The 11,504-nt window shown below is 46.0% G+C and overlaps 1 protein-coding gene and 1 pseudogene across 1 annotated transcript in view; one reads left to right on the top strand and one right to left on the bottom strand.

Annotated features, from left to right (window-relative positions):
• Positions 1 to 2,337: 2,337 nt before the first annotated feature.
• Positions 2,338 to 2,435, bottom strand: LOC112129761 (U6 spliceosomal RNA; annotated as a pseudogene).
• Positions 2,436 to 7,044: 4,609 nt separating this feature from the next.
• RFFL (ring finger and FYVE like domain containing E3 ubiquitin protein ligase) overlaps positions 7,045 to 11,504 on the top strand; it is a 79,317-nt gene continuing 74,857 nt past the window's right edge. Inside the window, exon 1 of the mRNA XM_054536664.1 lies at positions 7,045 to 7,247. The gene's annotated coding sequence lies outside the window, so the exon portion shown is untranslated. The remainder of the gene's footprint in view (positions 7,248 to 11,504) is intronic.

The following is an 11,504-nucleotide window of genomic DNA, read 5'->3' as shown; positions in this document are numbered from 1 at the left end:
ACGGCTCACCGTACCCTCTACCTCCCAGGCTCAAGTGATCCTTCCACCTCAGTCTCCCAAGTAGCTGGGACTACAGGTGTATGCCACCACACCTATCTAAGTTTTGTATTTTTTGTAGAGACAGGGTCTCTCTGCGTTGCCCAGGCTGGTCTTGAACTCCTGGGCTCAGGCGATCTACCCTCCTTGACCTCCCAAAGTGCTAGGGATTACAGTCATGAGCCACCATGCCTGGCAGGGACACTTATTATCTCTGATACCAGGAAGCCTGAGGTTCGTTAATTTAGTGGCTTATTGTCAAATGGCATAGGGCCTTTGCATCCTTCTGCTCTGTTCTTTTATGTTGGTTTTGTCTTCAAGCTTGTTCCCCTTATGAAAGCTTGGCTGCAGCCATTTTGAGCATCAATCCAGACATGACAATATCTACAGGCAGAAGGATCACCTCCTGTGTGTCCTTTAAAGAACAAGGTGTTAACATGCCAGGAACTGTGGCTCCTGCCTGTAATCCCAGTACTTTGGGAAGCCAAAGTAGGAGGATCGCTTGAGGCCAGGAGTTCCAGACCAGCCTGGGCAACATAGCAAGACCCTATCTCTATAAAATAAAATAATAAAAATTAAGAAAACAAGGTGTTAAAAGACAAAATTAAAGCAAATATAGTTTTGCAGATTGTAATTGACTTTTATTTGCAATTCTAGAATTGGGCTGCCCTCAGAACCAGGACAGGTTCAGAGAATTCCAGAGCTGCAACATAGTCTGAAAGCATTTATGGTCAGAAAACAGAAATGAGATACAAAGACAACTAATTGGTTACAGCTCTGCCTTTGCCTTATTTGAAAATGGTTTGAATAGTTGGCTGCCTGGAACCCACTGAAGCTGATGATGTGATTGGCTGAGCCTCAGCAATCTGTTACAAAAGTATACTCCTAAGTTAGATTTTCAGTTAGTTTGCATACTAAGGCTGCATGCAGTTTGTTAAGGGCCCAAGTAAAGCCTCCTCAGGTCAATTTTTTTTTCTTTTTGAGATGGAGTCTTGCTCTGTTGCCCAGGCTGGAGTGCAGTGGCATGATCTCAGCTCACTGCACCTCTGCCTCCTGGGTTCAAGTGATTCTCCTGCCTCAGCCTCCTGAGTAGCTGGGATTACAGGCACGTGCCACCATGCTCAACCTTTTTTGTATTTTTAGTAGAGATGGGGTTTCACCATGTTGGCCATGGCTGGTCTCGATCTCCTGACCTCAGATGATCTGCCTGCCTCGGCCTCCCAAAGTGCTGGGATTATAGGCATGACCCACTGTGACTAGCCCTCAGGCCAAATTTAGCTTTTGTTTGTTTGAGACGGAGTCTCCGTCACCTAGGCTGGAGTGCAGTGGCACGATCTTGGTTCACTGCAACCTCTGCTTCCTGGGTTCAAGCAATTCTCCTGCCTCAGCCTCCCGAGTAGCTGGGATTACAAGCATGCACCCCCATCCCCGGCTCTTTTTGTATTTTTAGTAGAGATGGGGTTTCACCATGTTGGCCAGACTGGTCTCAAACTTCTGACTTCAGGTGATTCACTTGCCTCTGCCTCCCAAAGTGCCTGGATTACAGGCGCTTAGTGAGGTTAAGGACATAAAGCTAATAAGTGGCAGCACGGGAATCCAGACACATGTCTGCCTGATACCAAACCCATTTCTTCCCATCTGCACGCTGCCTTCTGCTGTAAATATGTAAGTGTTTCCACAAAATTTTTTCATACTTTGCCCTGATAGCAGCAAGGGCTGCACATCCGAACCTCTTTTCAGCTTAGCTCACCATAAAAAGCGGGATCAGAGATCTACTTTCTCAGCTCTTTCTGATTTCCCCCAGGGAAGTTACAAAAGAATGATAAAAACTTGGAGAAGGCAGATATCATTAGTATTAAAGAGAACTGGAGGTTCAGGGGGAAATAAAGCTGAATAAAAAACAACAGGACCGGCTGAGCGTGGTGGCTCACGCCTGTCATCTCAGCACTCTGGGAGGCTGAAGTGGGTGGATCATTTGAAATCAGGAGTTTGAGACCAGCTTGGCCAACATGGCGAAACCCCATTTCTACTAAAAATACAAAAATTAGCTGGGCGTGGTGGCGGGTGCCTGTAGTTCCAGCTACTCAAGGCTGAGGCAGGAGAATCGCTTGAACCCGGGTGGCGGAAGTTGCAGTGAGCCGAGATCACGCTACTGCACTCCAGTCTGGGTGACGGAACAAGACTCCATCTCAAAAAAAACAAGACAAAACAGGGCCTATGCATCCCTGAGATGTGAAGTAGGGGGAGATAAGGGATTTAGATGCATATCCTACTAGGTTTTTGCTGTGTTCTGCCATGCAGTTGTCTGGGCAGGATTTATTTATTTTGTAATTTATTTCAGGGGCCATGCTAATCTTCTTTGTATTGTTCCAATTTTAGTGTATGTGCTGCTGAAGCAAGCAGTGGGTAAGGTTTAAACTGTCTAATTCTGTGTGTTGGGGTTTGGCATTGGAGAAGGCTCTGCGATGCATAGACCTTAAATTAGAGTTAGGTATGTTATTAATCCAAAGTGATCCTGAATGCTTTCTATCATTTTTTCTTGTCCTATTGCACTGGCTAAACTGACTTTTAGTACTACACAGAATAGAAGCAACAATAACAATCATCCTTGTCTTGTTCCTAACTTTAGTGGACTATTTACAATATTTTACTGAGTTAGATGCCTTAGGTTCCATGTAGCTGCTCTTTATCAAAGACCTCACTGGGTTTCCCTTCAGTCTTGGAGGAGTCTGTGTACTGGCCAATGACATTTGCCATGAATGATGGAGTTCTCTCTGCCAGGTCCTCATGCCCTGGAGCTGTATGGCTGCGCTTCAGCTGCTGCACGTTTGACTTTTTGAGTAGCCCTTGAATCTCTGCTCTTCCTTGGCCTCTTTATAGTTTTTGGTATAATAGCCGCAGCTTAAGTTTGAGTTTTGTAGGAAAACAATGGGCCTATGCTGACAAAGATACAAAGTCAAGGAACAGGATTTTTTATATCTCAACTAACTTGGTCCTAGCTTTGACATTTACTTGCCATATAACACTGGATGAATAGCAGTCTCTTTAAGCCTTAGTTTCATCCACTGTGAAATGGGAAAAATAATATCTGTTTCATAGAGTTGTTTTAGGATCATGTAGCTTATGTAAAACACTGAATAGTTTTCCAGGCATGACATAGGCACTCAATCTCATATTATGAATAAGCTTATGATGCATGGGGGGGGTACTGATGATAGCTTTCTTCTATCCAGGCAGGCCCAGCTACATGGTGGTATGACCAGTGCAGTCACACAGGGCCCCATGCTTAGCAGGGCTCTGCACTTAGTTTAATGCTCTGCTGTTGCCATCTTGCAATTCTTAATTTTTAAACAAGCGTCCCATATTTTGCACTGTTTCTTGCAAACAATGTGGCCAGTTCTGTCTCCAGGAATGGATCCAGCACTAGTACTGGCCCTTCTCTTTGGGAAACATCCTTCCATTGATTTCTTAGGGAGTAAATCCCTTGAAGAGTAACCTCCCATAGAAAAATTAGGGTTAGCACACTGTGTATGTTTATCTCTAACTGTTCCATTCTCAGTAACCTACACATCCTCTCTCATTAAAAAAACAAAACAAAACAAAACAAAAAACCCTTTATATTTTACAGAAGCTATTAGATCCAGAGAAGCCAGTAGGGGGTGCTGGTGAAATGGAATGGTGATTTGGGATTTTGGAATCAGGAAAAATATCTAAGTTCAAAACCCTGCTAGTCCCTTTCTGGCCGAGTTACTTAGACAAGGTAATGTCTCTGTCCTACTGGTAAAGTGTATGTTGCAGGGGAATTACATTTTCTTTGTTGGTAAAATATATGTCTCAGGGGAATTAAACAGATAATTTATGTAAAGTGCCTTTCACAGAGAGTCTGGCACATAATAGGTGGTCAGTCACTATTAATTCTTCCAGCTCTTGCCAGAAGTAACTAAAATCAGGGCACTAGGACTTCCAAGCCATGCTGCTACTAATAAAAGAAATAATATGATTTATTTTTTCACAACTGTTTGGGGAAAGGCCGGTGCTTCATAAATATGCATTGGAAAGTACTTAGCAAATGAGTAGAAATAATAAAAATATGTCTAAGTAAACAGCTCCTATAAATATGTCACTTGGTAGACAAATTCGTGTTTTATCACTACTAAATACTATTGCTGGCTGAAAAGGATTTCAGATTGCTTGCATAATGGATACATTATTGAATGCCTCTGTGGAAGGGCATGATAAAGATGAAAAATAGTGATGGTGGTAATGCCTAAGGTGGAGAAAGGAGGAGCGTGGATAAACAGCTCGGAGGCCTCTGTGCTGCAGTGATATGCACATTATTTAGCAGCATTCCAATGATTTGCTTGTAATATGGACCAGAGGGCCCAGAAAAAAATGATTTCCACAGGATGTCATGAATCCAAACTTCAATTATTGGATCCAATCAGTGGATTAAGTGCACCGCCTTTCAGAACTGAACCTTCAGGTTGTAAACTAAGTTTACAAAAAGACATCCCCAGGTCTCACCCCACCCTTGTTCTGGACCTATTAACTTTTTTTCTGTTTGTTTGTTTTTTGTTTTGAGATGGAGCCTTGCTCTGTCACCCAGGCTGGAGTGCAGTGGCACGATCTCAGTTCACTGCAACCTCCACCTCCCAAGTTCAAGTGATTCCCCTGCCTCAGCCTCCCGAGTAGCTGGGATTATAGGCGTATGCCACCACGCCTGGCTAATTTTTGTTATTTTTAGTAGAGATGGGGTTTCACTACATTGGCCAGGCTGGTCTCAAACTCCTGACCTCAAGTGATCAGGTCTCCCAAAGTGCTGGGATGACAGGCATGAGCCACCGCGCCTGGCCTGGACCTATTACTTTCTATAGCTATGATTTCTATCAAGAGAAAGAGTGATGTGGTGGAAAATGCTGTGCCTTCATCACAGCTAGGAACCTGTTTCAGAATTGAGAGGATGGACAAGGTCCTGGCATATCTAGGGAAAAGGAATTAGAGGGAAAGGAGGAGACCATAAATGCCTTTGGAGGGTAGGGCTGGAAATGAAGACTTAGAGAAAAGCAAACCAGACAGAATTGCATCAGGGAAAGTTACAAAAATAGCCAGGAAGGAAAACGATGGGTACATTTAATTCGGATGTGGGAGGCCTTTAGCAGGTCAGTCTTTCCATGCATTCCAGGTGATTGAAAAAATCCGTTTTAAATTCCAGCTTTTTGGGGCGCAGTGGCTCATCCCTGTAATCCCAGCACTTTGGGAGGCAGAGGCGGTAGATCGCTTGAGGTTAGGAGTTTGAGACCAGCCTGGCCAACATGGTGAAACTCTGTCTTTACCAAAAACAGGCAAACGAATAAAGAAATTAGCCCAGCGTGGTAGCGAGTGACTGTAGACCCAGCTATAGGGTGGGAGGATCCTTTGAACCTGGGAGGCGGAGGTTGCAGTGAGCGGAGATCACGCCACTGCATTCCAGCCTGGGTGACAGTGAGACCCTATCTCAAAATAAATAAATAAATAAATAAATTGCAGCTCCGTGTATTCAAGACACTTCTGGTTGAAAGAAAAAAAAGCAATACATTCCAGCTCCACCTTTTTCTAACCATGTGGTTTTGGGTAAATTATTTAATATGTAGATCCTCATTGATAACATGGGAATAATAGTACTCAGTTTGCTGGGTTGTGAGGATTGAAAATAATACTTGTAAAGTGACAGAGTCTGATATGTGTACGTGATCTTATTATTATTATTTTTGAGACGTCGTCTCGCCCTTGTTGCCTAGGCTGGAGTGCAATGGCGCGACCTTGGCTCACTGCAACCTCTGCCTTCCGAGTAGCTGGGATTACCGGCACCCGCCACCATTCCTGGCTAATTTTTTGTATTTTTAGTAGAGATGGGGTTTCACCATGTTGGCCAGGCTGGTCTCGAACTCCTGGCCTCAAGTGATCCACCCACCTCAGCCTCCCAAAGTGCTGGGATTACAGGCATGAGCCACCACGCCTGGCTCATGATCTTATTTTCCTTACGATATTCCTTGTTTGAAAATACAAATTGCTCAGAAAAACTGGGAGTTCTCAATAGAACCTAAAGCCTAAGAAAACTGTGTCACTAGACACCATTTAAAAGAAGGATTAGAACTTAATATTATGTTCATGACTAGGCATCGTAGCCCACGCTGGCTAACCATCCCCTGGGCCGCCCGGCTGCTTGGCGGTTTACTAACCACAGTTACATGCATGCGCTCACTAAATCCTTACGCCAAGCTGCGTTTCTGGGATGAGAAAACCAGAGTTCGTAAAGGTTACGTACCTTGCTGAAAGGTGCATGGGTGAAAGGCAGGGATGGATCCTTGCTGAGTCATTCTCATTCTACCACAGCCTTCCTCAGCAGCTTCCTGACCTTCCTGAGGGGAAGTAGGTAGTCCTAGGGGTTTAGACTGGGCGGTGCTAGAGTGAGTGGGACAAGCATGGGTATTTAGGTCCCACAGACCCGGCTTCTAAAACCTCCCAGTTGTGGGACGCTGAATAAGCTCGTAACCCCTAGTGGAGCTGGGTTTCTGCAATCATGAAGCGGGGGAAACCATCGCCTGCTCATAGCACTGACGAGAGTCAATGAGACATGAAAGGCACCTTTCAAAGTTTTATGACATGCGTTCAGAGGTGTTGAGGGACTCGCTCAAGGTCACCAAGCCGGGTCTTGACCCAGCTGAAACTTGGACCTGGACCCTTGGGCGCCTCCCGCAGAGTCTTGTGACCAAGGTAACCAGCAGCGGCCGACACCATGACTTTGGGGAAACAACGCCTCCTACGGTCCCACGGCTCAGGCCAGCCCGGCCCCGCCTCCGGGAGCCTCAGCTCCGCCAGGGGGCGCGAGCGGAGGCCGCGCTCGAGGCCGCCGGGCGCCTCGCTCTTCTCTATGGTGGCTCGGGCGCGGCGGGAGCGGAGGCGCGCTCCCGAGAGGGGGCGGGGCCGAGTCAGGGGCGGGGCCGCGCGGAGGGCGGGAGCGGCCGGGCCGGGCCGGCTGGGGATGGGTTGGGGGGGCCGACTTCCTGGGGCCGCCAGTGAGGATGTCGCGACCGCCCCCGGGTGCCCCTCAGCCCCAGAGACGCCGCCGCGGCGGAGTCCGCAGCCTCCCTGCCTGAGGCGTCCGCGGCCGGGATCCGGCCCCTCCCCTCGCCTCCGCTCCTAGGTGCCGGCCGGGCGGGCGGCGGCAGCAGGTGAGGAGGCGGCGGCGGCGGCGCTGGGGGCCGCTGGGCGCCCGGCCTGGGGAAGGACGGGAAGGGGTACGGTCGGGGGCCGTCAGGCTGTGGTCTGGGGGCCCTTCCTCTGTGTGGGGCGCGGCCTGGGACTCTCCCTGCCCTACAGAGGTGGGGGGAAAGCCCTTTGCTGGCTGGAAGTCCCCGCCTTCAGGGCAGCCCACACCTGTCCTTTGAAAAGTCCCCTCAAAGAAAGCGTTTCACCTGTGGGGGCAGTAACAGGAGACGTGCGTCCTCGATTATCCCCAAGCGCCCTGCAGACCGGCAGGTCTAGTTGGCTTGTGGGGAAAAGATACCTCTTTGTACGTCAGAGGAAACTGAGGCAGGTCCGCGGCGGCCTGCTTACCCCTTTAAAGGAACCAGCCCGTCCCTACCTCTGTCTTAGACGGAGGCGGCTGGAGGAGGGAGGTTTGGAGTTTGGAGGTTTGATGGAGAAGTTTGGGAATGCGGTTCTCCCCGCAGGGTCCACTGTTGCCTCGCTTGGGAGTTGTCCTCTGTTCGCGATGTGTGTGAGGTCGCCACTGTGCGGCAGCGGTCAAGACCGAGAGGGAAATGGGGCCTCTCTTCAGCCGGCTGCCCAGGAGACAGTTGACCAGACATGGGGAAGTCTGGCGAACCAGGGGAGCCAGAGTCTCCGCTGGCACGTCTGCCCAGAGCTTGAGTTCAGGCTGGCAGAAGAGATAAACAACAGCATATTTTCTCCTTTTTGTTGGTCTGTCATTTGTTCTAGGGGGAAAAAAAACTGCTTGTGTAATCAAGAGTGTACCGTGCACCCCCCAGTCTACCATAAGGAAGGATAATTGTTAGCTTGGAAATAGGGTTTTACCCACAACTGTCACTTTGCTCCCTGGTTAAAGGCCAGAGTGACGTGATGAGCAAACATCCCGGGGTGCATGTGGCCTTCTAAGAAAGCAGTAAGTTGCTTATGTATCCCTTTGATTATTGGTTTGGAGGACAGAGAGACTTCCTGTTACCACTGTCGCTGCAACTGTTTGGGGTGCCTTATTTTCCCCGTGACAGTTCAATTTACTGAAATGTGGGCCGGGTTGCCCATTTATTATACCATTCTTCTAGGAATGGGAGTAGGCAGGGGACAAGGTACTGGGCTGAATTTGTGTACAGAGTTCTAGGGCTGCAGCCTAGCTGTGACAGCTCCTTTCTGTTCAGGGAATTTCAGGTTTGACAACTTCTTTATCCTTTTCTCTGATTACATTCTCTTTCACATTCAAGGAAGTAGATGATGGCAAAGGTTTCTGAACTTTTATTGTATATTTCCTAATTCTGAATTTTAGAGTACAATTCAGAAGTTACAGTTTATTTAGAGGTATTCTTAAGTTTGAAAATATTTGGGTATATTTTCATAACAATTGCAGATTGGTGTGGCAGGGCTAATATCTTGATTGTGTCTGAAGAAAATGTTCATGTAATCTAGGACACACTCATTTTAATGCCCATCTAATTACAAAGACCAGCCCGTTAAAAACTTTCATACGGATCAGGTAGACAGTTGTAATATCTTGTTTACATCGGGATCAAGGGTTGTAAATATTTAAATCGACCAGTTTAACCAGCTGCCAAAATAACATGCACAAAAAAAAAAAGCTCTTCTCAGAAACCTTAAAAATCAATTTCTTTCAAACCTTCTCTCACGACCAAGCCAGTTGACATAACTCTGCTTGGTACCATCTAATAGGAACACCTTTTTTTTTTTGGAGACAGAGTCTCACTCTGTCACTCAGACTGGCGTGCAGTGGCATAATCATGGCTTACTGCAGCCTTGACCTCCTAGGCTTAGGTGACTCTCCCTTCTCAGCCTCCTGAGTAGCTGGGACCTCAGGCATGTGCGACCACACCCAGCTAGTTTTTCTATTTTCTGTAGAGATGAGGTTTTGCCATGTTGTTGGTCATGAACTGGGCTCAAGCGATCCTCCTGCCTCGGCTTCCCCAAGTTCTGAGGTTACAGATGTGAGCCACCGCTCCAGGCGGGAACACCTCTTAAGGGTTGTGGAAAAGGCGTTTTTAGTGACCAGCGTTTAAGAAGACAAAACAAACAGCAACAATAACAAAAAAGGGCACAATTTCTTTTTTAATTACATGTGCATTGTTATTTAAATACAGTCACACCCATCTTTATGAGCGTCATGCCTAAGACTTTCTGAGAACACCTCTGTAAACCTAAGAAGTTGTTAGGGGGACTAATTCCACCTTGATTTTTTATTCTTGTCATAGAACCTTTAATACTGCCATTGTTTTAAGGATAGAGACTTTTATACCAAACTTGTACTAGTTATAGTGTTTATGTTTTTGGAGGAAAGATTTAACCTCTATACCTTAGACTCTCATAACTTGTTAATACAATAACAGAATTAAGGTATTAGAGTTTAATGAGAACACATAGGTTAAATTGCTATTGGTGAACTCTCAAGCGAGGAGCTGCTTCATTGTTGTTTGGTAATGGTTACTGGTTTAATGATGATTAATGGTTATTTTTTTTTCACTTCTGGTTATTGGTAATGGTTATTTGGTGTTTGTGTAAGAAAGATTTTGGCAATTGTAAAGATAGTCTTTTTTTTTTTTTTTTTTTAATTGAGATGGGGGTTTCACTCTTGTCAGCCATGCTGGAGTGCCATGGAATGATCTCAGCTCAATGCAACCTTGCCTCCTGGGCTCATGCAATCCTCTTACCTCAGCCTCCCAAGTACCTGGGACCACAGATGTGCGTCACTACACCCAGCTAATTTTTGTGTTTTGGGTGGAGACAGGGTTTTGCCATGTTGCCCAGGCTGGTCTCAAACGCCTTGAGCTCAAGTGATCCTCTGGCCTCGGCCTCCCAAAGTGCTGGGATTATGGGTGTGAGCCACTGTGCCCAGCCTAAAGACAATCTTTTCATATACAAACAGACTCCCGGTTCTTTAGTAAGGAAATATCTGATTAACTTCTTATTTTGTGACTTTATATTAGTTAAGCAGTTTTAAAATAGTAAAACTAATTTGGCTGTTAGTAGGATATCCTATTATATCTCACATAAAAGCCATCTCAGATAGGTAGGATTTGGCCTCATGTATTTAAAGACCTCTGCCCTCCCTGTTTCCAAGATTTAACAGCTGCCATCAGGACAGCGGTCATAGCTAATCCTTTTATGCCAGTCTTAGTTTAAACCCATTATCCTTTCTCTTCATTAAGACTGTCATGAAGTTCCTCCTTTACTTTTCTTATGCAGGGTGAATATTCCACATTTTTAATGTATTTGGGCCTGTTAACATTCTGAAGTGAAGCTAAGCAGTTGGTTAAAAGAGTCCTGCATGTTCTTAAACAGTTTCCTTTTTAAAGCATAAAATCTGCATCTTGGCTGGGTGCGGTGGCTCACTCCTGTAATCCCAGCACTTTGGGAGGCAGAGGCGGGTGATCACCTGAGATCAGGAGTTAGAGACCAGCCTGACCAATATGGTGCAACCCTGTTTCTACTGAAAACACAAAATTAGCCGCGCATGGTGGTGCATGCCTGTAATTGCAGCTACTTGAGAGACTGAGGCAGGAGTATCACTTGAACCCGGGAGACGGAGGTTGCAGTGAGCCGAGATCGCACCACTGTGCTACAGCCTGGGCAACAAGAGCGAAACTCCATCTCAAAAACAGCAACAACGAAAAACTGCATTTCCTCTGGAGTAAAACCAGCTTTTTGAATCTGATAATAAAACAAAAGCTGTTTTTTCCTGCTCTCTACTAATAGAAAGTCTTTATTAACTTTACCTTACTGGTTTTGTTAGTACAGTGACTAGTGACTGGTAGTAAATGATAACCTAGTGGTAATGGGAGATCCTGAAGTCTCCTGAATCATCAGTGACAGGTCACATTGTGTTCAGTGCAGCTTTAGCCTTTTGAGCGTGTTTTATTGTAAGGAGTTCCAAAAGCCAGCCACTCCTTGAAAGATGAGGTACCTGGTGATTTGCTGCTGAGTCACTGACCGAGATATTCTTTAAAAATGCAGATTTCCTAGCCCCACTTCCTGGAGATTTTGATTGAGTGGGTAAGTGATGACCAGGGAACTACCTTTTATTTTTTCAATTTTATAATTTATTATTACTACTATGAGGCCATACCATGTAGACGCTACCTTTTATTTTTGTTATTTATTTTTATTTTATTTCATTTTATTTTGAGACGGAGTCTTGCTCTGTCACCCAGGCTGGAGTGCAGTGGCGGGATCTTGGTTCACTG

Source organism: Pongo abelii, chromosome 19 (assembly GCF_028885655.2).
Source record: "Pongo abelii isolate AG06213 chromosome 19, NHGRI_mPonAbe1-v2.0_pri, whole genome shotgun sequence".
NCBI lineage: Eukaryota > Metazoa > Chordata > Mammalia > Primates > Hominidae > Pongo > Pongo abelii.
The sequence above is the reverse complement of the archived record's forward strand: the minus strand, read 5'-3'. Positions and strand labels throughout refer to the sequence as shown.